The 9,193-nt window shown below is 42.9% G+C and overlaps 1 long non-coding RNA gene across 2 annotated transcripts in view; it reads right to left on the bottom strand.

Moving 5' to 3' along the window:
• Positions 1-2,054: 2,054 nt before the first annotated feature.
• LOC129655390 (uncharacterized) overlaps positions 2,055-9,193 on the bottom strand; it is a 90,254-nt gene continuing 83,115 nt past the window's right edge. For both annotated transcript variants that reach the window (XR_008715972.1, XR_008715973.1), the window contains one exon: positions 2,055-2,391. This is a non-coding gene — a long non-coding RNA (uncharacterized LOC129655390). The remainder of the gene's footprint in view (positions 2,392-9,193) is intronic.

Here is a 9,193-nt window from a genome sequence, read left to right as displayed (position 1 = left end):
CATCACCAACTTGATGGACATGAGTTTGTGTAAGCTTCAGGAGTTGGTGATGGACAGGGAAGCCTGGCATGCTGCAGTCCATGAGGTCGCAAAGAGTCAGACATGACTGAGTGACTGAACTGAACTGAAACCACTTATTAGATATGTGACCTTGGACAAGTGATTCAATTGTATTCAAGCACACCCATAAAATGGTGATATCACCAATTTATAGGGCTGTTACAGGAATTAAACGAGCTAATATATAAAGTGATCAGTGTAAAATATATGATCAATAAATGGAAACTATATGTTTAAACAAGGTCTTTTAATTCCTATAATGGAGTTCTTTTTAATATCTTCCCATTTCTCAAGGATCACTGGGTGTCTGGGTTCCCTTAAACAGGGACCCTCTGTAATGGCATATTTTTGGCATTTGGAAGATAGGCCCTCTCACACCACCACCATCACTCTTTATCACAAATCCACAAATTTCATGTCCTTTTTTTCAGCCTTTAACAATGGGCAGGCTCATCACTCTATCTTCACAAGTCTTTTCTCTATTAAGGCAAATTCCCATCATTTGGTCCAGATGCCACATGTTGACTCAATAGGAGACCACGCTCTCCAGTGTTTCCAAGAGTTCTGCAGTGCAATCAGGTGTCACAACTGTATCTTTAGCATTGACATCACAGAGAAGTGTCATATTCAACAGAGCTTGCTAGAGGAAGTGCTGTGATCTGATATCAACGTGTGTACAACGAACTGATGTTTGTAGCATTTGTCTCCCTCCATCATCTTGAGCAACATCACAATAGTGAAAAGGATGGGGAAAATCCTTAAAAACATGAAAATAAGATGGTACAAGGATCCAGGTGAAACCCCTTCCCTTTGTTCATTATCTTCCCTCTGTCTAAACCTTACACGGCTTGTGCAAGCCAACACCATTGCCATCCTTCAGAAGCCTCTTCTATAGGCGTCCTCTCTGGTTGAGGTGGCCATGGACACCCCCTTTGCACAATAAGCTCATCCATAGTCAGGCAAGGATCACGCTCTCACCTTCCTCGTCTCTCCTGCCACACTCCCGGTACACCTCATTTATCCTCCTGCCACTCAGCTGCCCTTTGTCCCTCAGTCATATGAGGATGAAACAGGAGTATGATGCCAGGAACATTAAGCTGGTGTTTCAGAAACAGTTTTCATGGAACAGTGAGCTAAGCATATGATTTTTAAAAAGATGGTTTCCAGATGAACTGTTAATTCCATTTTTAATTCTGTTGACATTCCCTGGGGGACTGAGTGATGGTGTTTTTGTTTCTGCAGGAAATGGAGTTTCTTCATCGTTGATCTAAGGGAGATGGGAACTGCCATTAAAACTGCAGTCTTATTCCTAGCCCACATGAGGGCAGAAATTGGAGCTTTTAAATACAAGGGGAGAGATTTCTTTGAATCTAACTCTTTGCACCTTTATGTTCTCCTGAGTCAGGGAAGGAAAGAAAGAGCAGATAACCTTATAGCATCTTTTCTGAACTGCTAACCTGCTATATTTCAGAGAAAATCTCTTCTGCACCTTTTCACACCTGCCTAATTCCTTCTTAGACTGCTGCCTCTTGCCACCTTCCCTGATCGTCCCACAGCACAGAAATTGCTCCCTTCTCTCTGCCTTTTCTTTATACCTCTGTCTTAACCTCTCACAGTCTGATTCTTATATAAATCCATCATCTGCACGTCTCACCAGAAGTGCAATAAGTTCCTTAAGACAGCGGTTCTCAAAGTGGTCCTTGGACCTGCAGCATCAGCATCATTTAGGAACTTGTTGGAAATGCAAATTCTTGCCCTTCTCCCTTCTCCAATAACCTGCAACCAGCTATCGAGTCAGAAACTCTGGGGGTGAGGCCAGCAATCTGAGCTTTAACAAAGCTCCCAGGAGATTCTAAAGCATGCTGAAGCTTGAGGACCACTGCTTTAACAGTGGCACCTGGTGGAGTGTCCCCCCCTCCCACCACACACATATACATACATAGTAGGAGTAGGCTCTCAATAAATGTTTTGTTGAATGGAACTGTTTAATGATACAGCCCCTAACGTACTGCTAATTATAATCCATTATGGAAAAGAAGACGTGAAGGAGCACTCATTCAAGAACAGAGATGAGCCATAAACATGCAACCGGCCAGCTCTCCACCCTACTTAGACCCACATAAAATATTTTAAAAGATCATTTCAGATAACAGCGGGTGTTCATTCCAAATCAGTTGATAGCCGCTTTGTGTCTGAGACATCCCTGGAATGTTTATTGTCAGGAGTTCTTCACCATTAACGATGGTATTTGGTTGGAGAGTTCTGAAACCTCTGTTTGCACTGAAGCTGTTTCACAGTCTGAGAAGGTGGCGCCTACAGCGTTTGGGAGCCCTGGCAGAGAAGGCAGGTGATAACAGTGCTTATTATTGTATGCATTCAATATAGAGCAGGTCAAAATCCTGTTCCCTGGAACACAAAAACTACCTGGAATAAGAGCCTGAAATAACACAGCTGTCCTCTAAGCTATTATTTTCCTCCAGTATCATCATCGTAAAGGGTTTCACTTTACTTACCTTTCTCAAGAAAGACTCCCAGCTCCCAAACAAAAGATAATAGTCCCAAGACTCAGATCCTTTCTACCTCAACAGAACTTACATATGTATTTTTTTTTCCACACAACCAGATTTTAACGACACAAATAGAATGATGTCTCGCCAGAGTATTTGTAACTGTTTTTTTCTCATGAATTCCTTCCTTCCATTTAGTTGCATTGTATTTCTTTAAGGAGGGTCAGTGCATTTTAATCACAATGTACACTGGCTGGCTAGAGCTACTGATGCAAGATTTCAAAGCTCAGTTCATTTAGACGTGAACTACCAAGTTCAATGAGAGAAGCAAAGGGTAAAATGAAATTACACAGCCTTGTGGCTGATTTCCCATTTCTGTGTCTATAAAGGCATGGGATGGCCTTTGATGCCCCAGATTTCTGGAACAATAATGCCCTAGAAAGAGTTCATATAATATTAATAGCATGTTATTGAAGGAGATAAATATAAAACCCAAATTAAAAAAAACAAAACTGACTTGGTGAGTAAAGATTATCAAAAGTCCTTTCTCTCTTATTTCTAACTAACAATCATCATCAAAATAATAACTAACATTTGTACAGAGCTTTGCAATTTATGAAACACTCTTATATCCATTAAGTCAGTTAACCAGCATGGTCAGTACTAATAGCTAAGATTTATATAGAGTTTGCGACACACCAGGCATCGTGCCAAGAACGTCACGTGGATTATGTAACTTCAAGTTCATAACAGTCTTCTCATGTGACCTCATTTTACACAAACAGAAACTGAAGTTGTGACTAGATCACACAGCTAGTAAGTGATAAAGCTAAGATGTAACCCAAGGCTTCTGATTCTACTAGAATCTGCTACTATCTACTAGCATCCTGTTCTAGTATTATACTAATGTCTAGATACTATCCACTGGTATCTCATATCTAGCTAGCAGCATCTTAGAGGAAAGAAATTCGGACTCAGGTAGATTGTGTGATAAGCCCAGAGTCACCCAGCAGTAAGCAGCAGAGCTTGAACGAGGACCTAAGTGTCCCCAGTTCTCAGTTTTAAGACAGCCCCTGTGATCTCTTCACACGGTGTTCACACATAGGCCCAAGCAAGACAAAGGCCCCTGTGGCTATTCCAGCCTGCCTCCTCTGCAGACAGACCTTGTGTCTTGTTGAACTTTCCTTCTATAATTAACACACAGAAAAAATGAAACATTGTGAAGAATGAGAAATAAGAGCTACTGGAAAAAAGAACATAAACAGAAACAAAGCAAGTGTCAGTGTGGGGGTGGGCACTCAGCCTAGAGCAGCAGAACGCAGACAGGAGATGGAAACCTTTTGTACTTGCTCAGTTCAGAAAGGCCACATTGTACTGCAGAACAGAACCAGCCCAAACTAGTTTCACATGCCAAGGAATGCCACTGCATTCCCTTCACAGTGGCTTCTCCTCCTGTGGGACTATGCAAGACTTGTTCTGGGCTTCCATGACTTCCAGACCATAGGCTTTGGAGGGCAAGGTCTCGGCTTGCAGCTGCAGCATCTTGCTTAATGCCTGGCACTTGTGAAACTCCCAAAGGGTTTTGGTGCATAGAACTGCAGAGAATCTGGCTGCTATTATTAGAGATGCTCCCACTTCTCTGCCTCAGTTTCCCATCTGTAAAATGGGAACAGAAAAGTACCTCCTTCACAGGACCATCTGTGCTGCTACTGCTGCTGCTATGTCATGTCAGTCGTGTCCGACTCTGTGCGACCCCATAGATGGCAGCCTACTAGGCTCCGCTGTCCCTGGGATTCACCAGGCAAGAATACTGGAGTGGGTTGCCATTTCCCTTTCCAATGCATGAAAGTGAAAAGTGAAAGTGAAGTCGCTCAGTCGCGTCCAACTCAGCAACCCCATGGACTGAAGCCTACCAGGCTCCTCCATCCGTGGGATTTTCCAGGCAAGAATACTGGAGTGGGTTGCCATTGCCTGCTCCGATTCTGTGCTAACATACAACATATATATAAGACATATAACACGTTGTCTGGCCCCACTGTGTGTTCCATAACTGATGGTTGCTGCTATTAAAGTTTAATACTGGCATCAAATGAAATCAAGTCACTATCTGCTATAATTAGATTATCCAGCCCAGTTTCCTCATTTTATAAATGAGGGATTGCAACCCAGGGAGGGAGTGCAGCTTATCCAAAGTCACTCAGTATTTAGCAAGTAGGGGAAATAGAAAATCAAGGCTACCTCCTGCCTTTTGATGCAGTGTTCTTTCCTGAAGATATGTGCTTCACTGACATCAGGGATGGAGTTTGGGCAGACATGTCTGCCTCCCATCCCAGCCCAGGAATGCAAAGAGCTGAAGGAGATGATTCAGAGTCTAAGCCAAATAACTTGCATTGAAAACCTACTGTGTGCTAAACATTTTCACAAATACTATTAAAATCTCATTTGAGGCTTCAGCATAAGACCGCAAGAAGCAAGTATTATTATCGGCCCCTTTTTGCAGCCAAGGGAACTAAAGATTGGAGATACTAACTTAAAAGCTACCCACCGAGGAGAGGGTGAGATGCATGGAGAGAGTAACATGGAAACTTACGTTACCGTACATAAAATAGATAGCTAATGGGAATTTGCTGTATGTCTCAGGGAACGCAAACAGGGGCTCTGTATCAACCTAGAGGGGTGGGATGGGGAGGGAGATGGGAAGGAGGTTCAAAAGGGAGGGGACACAAGTATACCTACGGCTGATTCATGTTGAGGTCTGCAGAAAACAACAAAATCCTGTAAAGCAATTATCCTTCAACTAAAAAATAAATTTAAAAAAGAAAAAAAAAAAAAACAAAACTAAAAGCTACCCACCTAGTAAGTCAATCCACCTATTAAGTGTTGCAGCAAGGATTCCAGTCCAGATCTATCTCACTCTGAAGCACATTGATCTTTCACTAAGAACCGCTATAACCTGGAGACAAGAAAGCAAGATCTAACGTGATGAAGAATGTCACTGTTACTTTTGCTTATGGTGACAAGTAGGGTTCAACATTCAGGAAGTCAGGGAAGGTAGAAGCATGCAGTCATCCACTCAATGAAATGGCCTTGCCAATATGAGTGAGACTCATAATGTGCAGTCTCACCTCATCTGAAACCACCCTATCACGCACATCATTAGCCACACACACCTTAGTCCAGTTGAAAAATACCTATTGCCAGAACTACTGCCCATTTCCTATCTGGTTTCCTATTCCCACTCTCACTCCTAGAGAGTATGGTCAGATTCCACATCTGCATATTCAACCAATCACAGATCAAAAATATTTGAAAAAAATCCAGAAAGTTCCAAAAAGCAAAACTTGAATTTGCTGCATACCAGCAACTATTTACATAGCATTTACATTGCATGTACAATTTTTACATAGCGTTAGCATTGTATTCAGCTAAAGCTGAAGCTCCAATACTTTGGCTACCTGATACAGAGCCAACTCATTGGAAAAGACTTGATACCGGGAAAGATTGAGGGCAAGAGGAGAAGAGGGTAGCAGAGGATGAGATGGTTAGATAGCAACTCAGTGGACATGAACTTGAGCAAACTTGGGGAAATAGGGAAGGACAGGGAAGCCTGGCATGCTGCGGGTCTCAAGGGGTCGGACACGACTTAGTGACTGAACAACAAGCATTGTATTAGGTGTATTAAGTAATCTAGACATGATTTCAAGTATACAAAAGGTTGTGCACAGGTCAGATTCAAATATTATGCCATTTTATATGAGGAACTTGAGCATCTGAGGACTTTGGTACCTGCAGGGGTCCTTGAGCCTACTTGCTGAGGATAGCAAGGACTTACTGTACTCTCTTCATGGCAGCCAGAGTGATCTTTTCAAACTATACATCAAACGGTACCATTTTCCTGCTTAAACCTGCCAAGGACTTCTTGCTCTCTTAGAATCAATTCTGAACTCTTTATTATGTTCTTCAAGGTCCTTCATGATTTGACCTCCGCTTGCCTGTCTGGTTGGGGCTTGCCTGGCGGCTCAAATGGTAAAGAATCTGCCTGCAATGCAGGAGACCCAGGTTCGATCCCTGGGTTGGAAGGATCCCCTGGAGAAGGGCATGGCAAGCCACTCCAGTATTCTTGCCTGGAGAATTCCATGGACAGAGGAGCCTGGAGGGCTACAGTCCATGACGTCGCAAAGAGTTGGACACGACTGAAGTGACTTAGCACGTGTGCGCTTTTCTCCCTTGTGTTTGACACATAAACACAAACCTTCCTTCAGATCATCAAAGGGACTACAGGCTGCCTTGACTCATGGTGCCAGGAATGCCCCTCCCCTCACTTCTGCATGTGGCTACTTCTTGTCATTCAAATGATTCAAATGTCCCTTCCACAAATAGGAACTTTGGTCTTCATTATTACAAAATTATAGTGAGGGGACGTGAGGACTGCCATTTATGCAGAGAAGATGGACTTTCTTCCCTCTGTTTTACAAATGGGTGGTGATAGGGTCAGGTGCTAGTTTTAAGATTGTTTAGAAGAGACACACAGCGGGAAGAAAGCCATCAACTGTCTACCCTTGGTGATAGCTACCCTGACAGCAGCTGCTATGGATACATTTCCTGAATACTAAACTGGGTTCATACAGGGCTTCGGATCCCACATTTGATAAGAGTCATACTTGGACCCTGAACCACCAACCTGACTTAGCTCGAACAGTTCCTCAGGGCAAAACAGCACTTGTGGAACCTTCGGTTGACAACAGGGTTTTGAAACTAACAGCTGCATGTCTGCATACATATTCTGCTACAGACAGGAGGTTATTTGCACCAAAGAGTTTTCACAAATCCTACTTCTCTGCTCCCTTCTCGACCCCACCTCCACTATTAGTTTTGCAGCTTTTACTGATTAATATGGGTTTACTCTTAAAATGCCACACTTTGATTTTTAAATTAAAGTAGCTAATGTAAAGGATAATAAAAATAGGGACAACTCCTTTTATAGTGGTTCTAAGACAACTACTCACTGATGGTGCTTTCAGCCAGAAAGGAAGATTAAATCTGCTTCAGGGAAAATTTTTACAATTATTAAGAAATTAAGGCAGAGAGCCCATGATCAAATACCTTCTATTCATTGAAGGTTTTCTATAGATCAGACATTTTAAAATGCATCATCTCTAAATCTTAGTTCTCTCTGCAAAATAAGTGGTGGTGTCCCTGTTTTACAGATAAAGGAAGAGAACTTCAGAGAGGCTAATACATTTCCCCATGCTTAATAGCTGGTAAGTTACAGAGCCAAGATTTCAGCTCGGATATGCTTGGCTCCAAGGCCCGTGGATTTTCTACTATGATCCCTGTCTTAGTTCTTTTGGACTGTGATAAAAAATACCTGATCACTTATAAACCACGCATTTCTTTCTCACAGTACTGCAGGCTAGACCTCCATGATCAGGGAGTATGTCTGGTCGGGTAAGGGCCCTCTTTAGAGTCCCAGACTTCTTCTGTGTCCTCACATGGTGGAAGTGCCTAGAGGGCTCTCCAAGGCCTCTTTTCTAAGAGCACTTATCCTATTCATGAGGCTGGAACCATCTTGACTTAGATGACTCTCAAAGGCCCCACCTAATACCATCACCTTGGGGGGGTGGGGGGCAAGGAAGTTAGGACTTCAACATATGAACTTGGATGGGGGACACAAACATTCAGTTCATAACACCCAGACAGGGAGGCCTGGTGTGCTGCAGTCCATGGGATCACGAAGAATAGAACACGACTTAGCGACTGAACAACAATCCCCCATACTTCTAAGGGCCCAGATCTTATATTCAGAGCCGCTATGATCCTACAAAACCCAGAAGCCATGGTAAAAGTAAAGGATGTGGCAGTTAAGGAAGTGTCCCCTTTGCCTGAGCAAGGCACCTTCAGAGCTCTTTTGCATCCTCTATTCACAGCCAAGCTTCTCCCCTCAGAGCAGTACTTTACCAAAAATAACTCCCTGACAGGCTAAAATAGAAAAAGGAACAGAGATAAAATGTGGCAAGTTGCCCAAAGGGATTTCCTCCTGGACTCACACTCTCCAAGGCAGTGAATTTGCCTTCAGGTAAAATTCAAAGATATGTAAAGTTAAGGAAAAAGGGGAACTAGGGTGGGAGGCCTGCTTTGCTGCACCTAAGGGGTCCAGGGTAGGTACTACCCACTCTTGAATAAGAAGACCACAGGTTTTGCTAAACATTTCTAAGTCAATCCAAAAGTATCAATTCTCTTGATAATTTGTATGGAAGAAAATAAAATTTCCCACAAGGTCATCAGAGAATTGGTTGCCCTGCCCACACCTAGCCAGACAGAGGTAGTCATTCCCTCACCTGTACATTCCTTCAACCAATGGTTCCTGAACTCCTACTAAGCCAAAGTAGTCTGAGGACAAAGATGAAAACAGTTTACAATTCCTTCCCCCAGAGAGTTCACTCTAGCCAGGAAGACAGACAAGCCTATAGTTAAATACAGCTGGATGAACTGTAAAAAGGAGGAATGTCAGAGGAACAGTTGAAAAAAAAAGGCAACAATCAACTCTGTCCTGGGGAAAGGGCTTCTTAAAAGCTAGGTTTGAATACCAAGCAGGTCTTCATCAGAGGTGTGAGAAGCAGGAGAAT

Source organism: Bubalus kerabau, chromosome 6, assembly GCF_029407905.1.
Source record: "Bubalus kerabau isolate K-KA32 ecotype Philippines breed swamp buffalo chromosome 6, PCC_UOA_SB_1v2, whole genome shotgun sequence".
NCBI lineage: Eukaryota > Metazoa > Chordata > Mammalia > Artiodactyla > Bovidae > Bubalus > Bubalus kerabau.
Note: the sequence above shows the minus strand (reverse complement) of the source record. Positions and strands in the feature narration are given on the sequence as shown.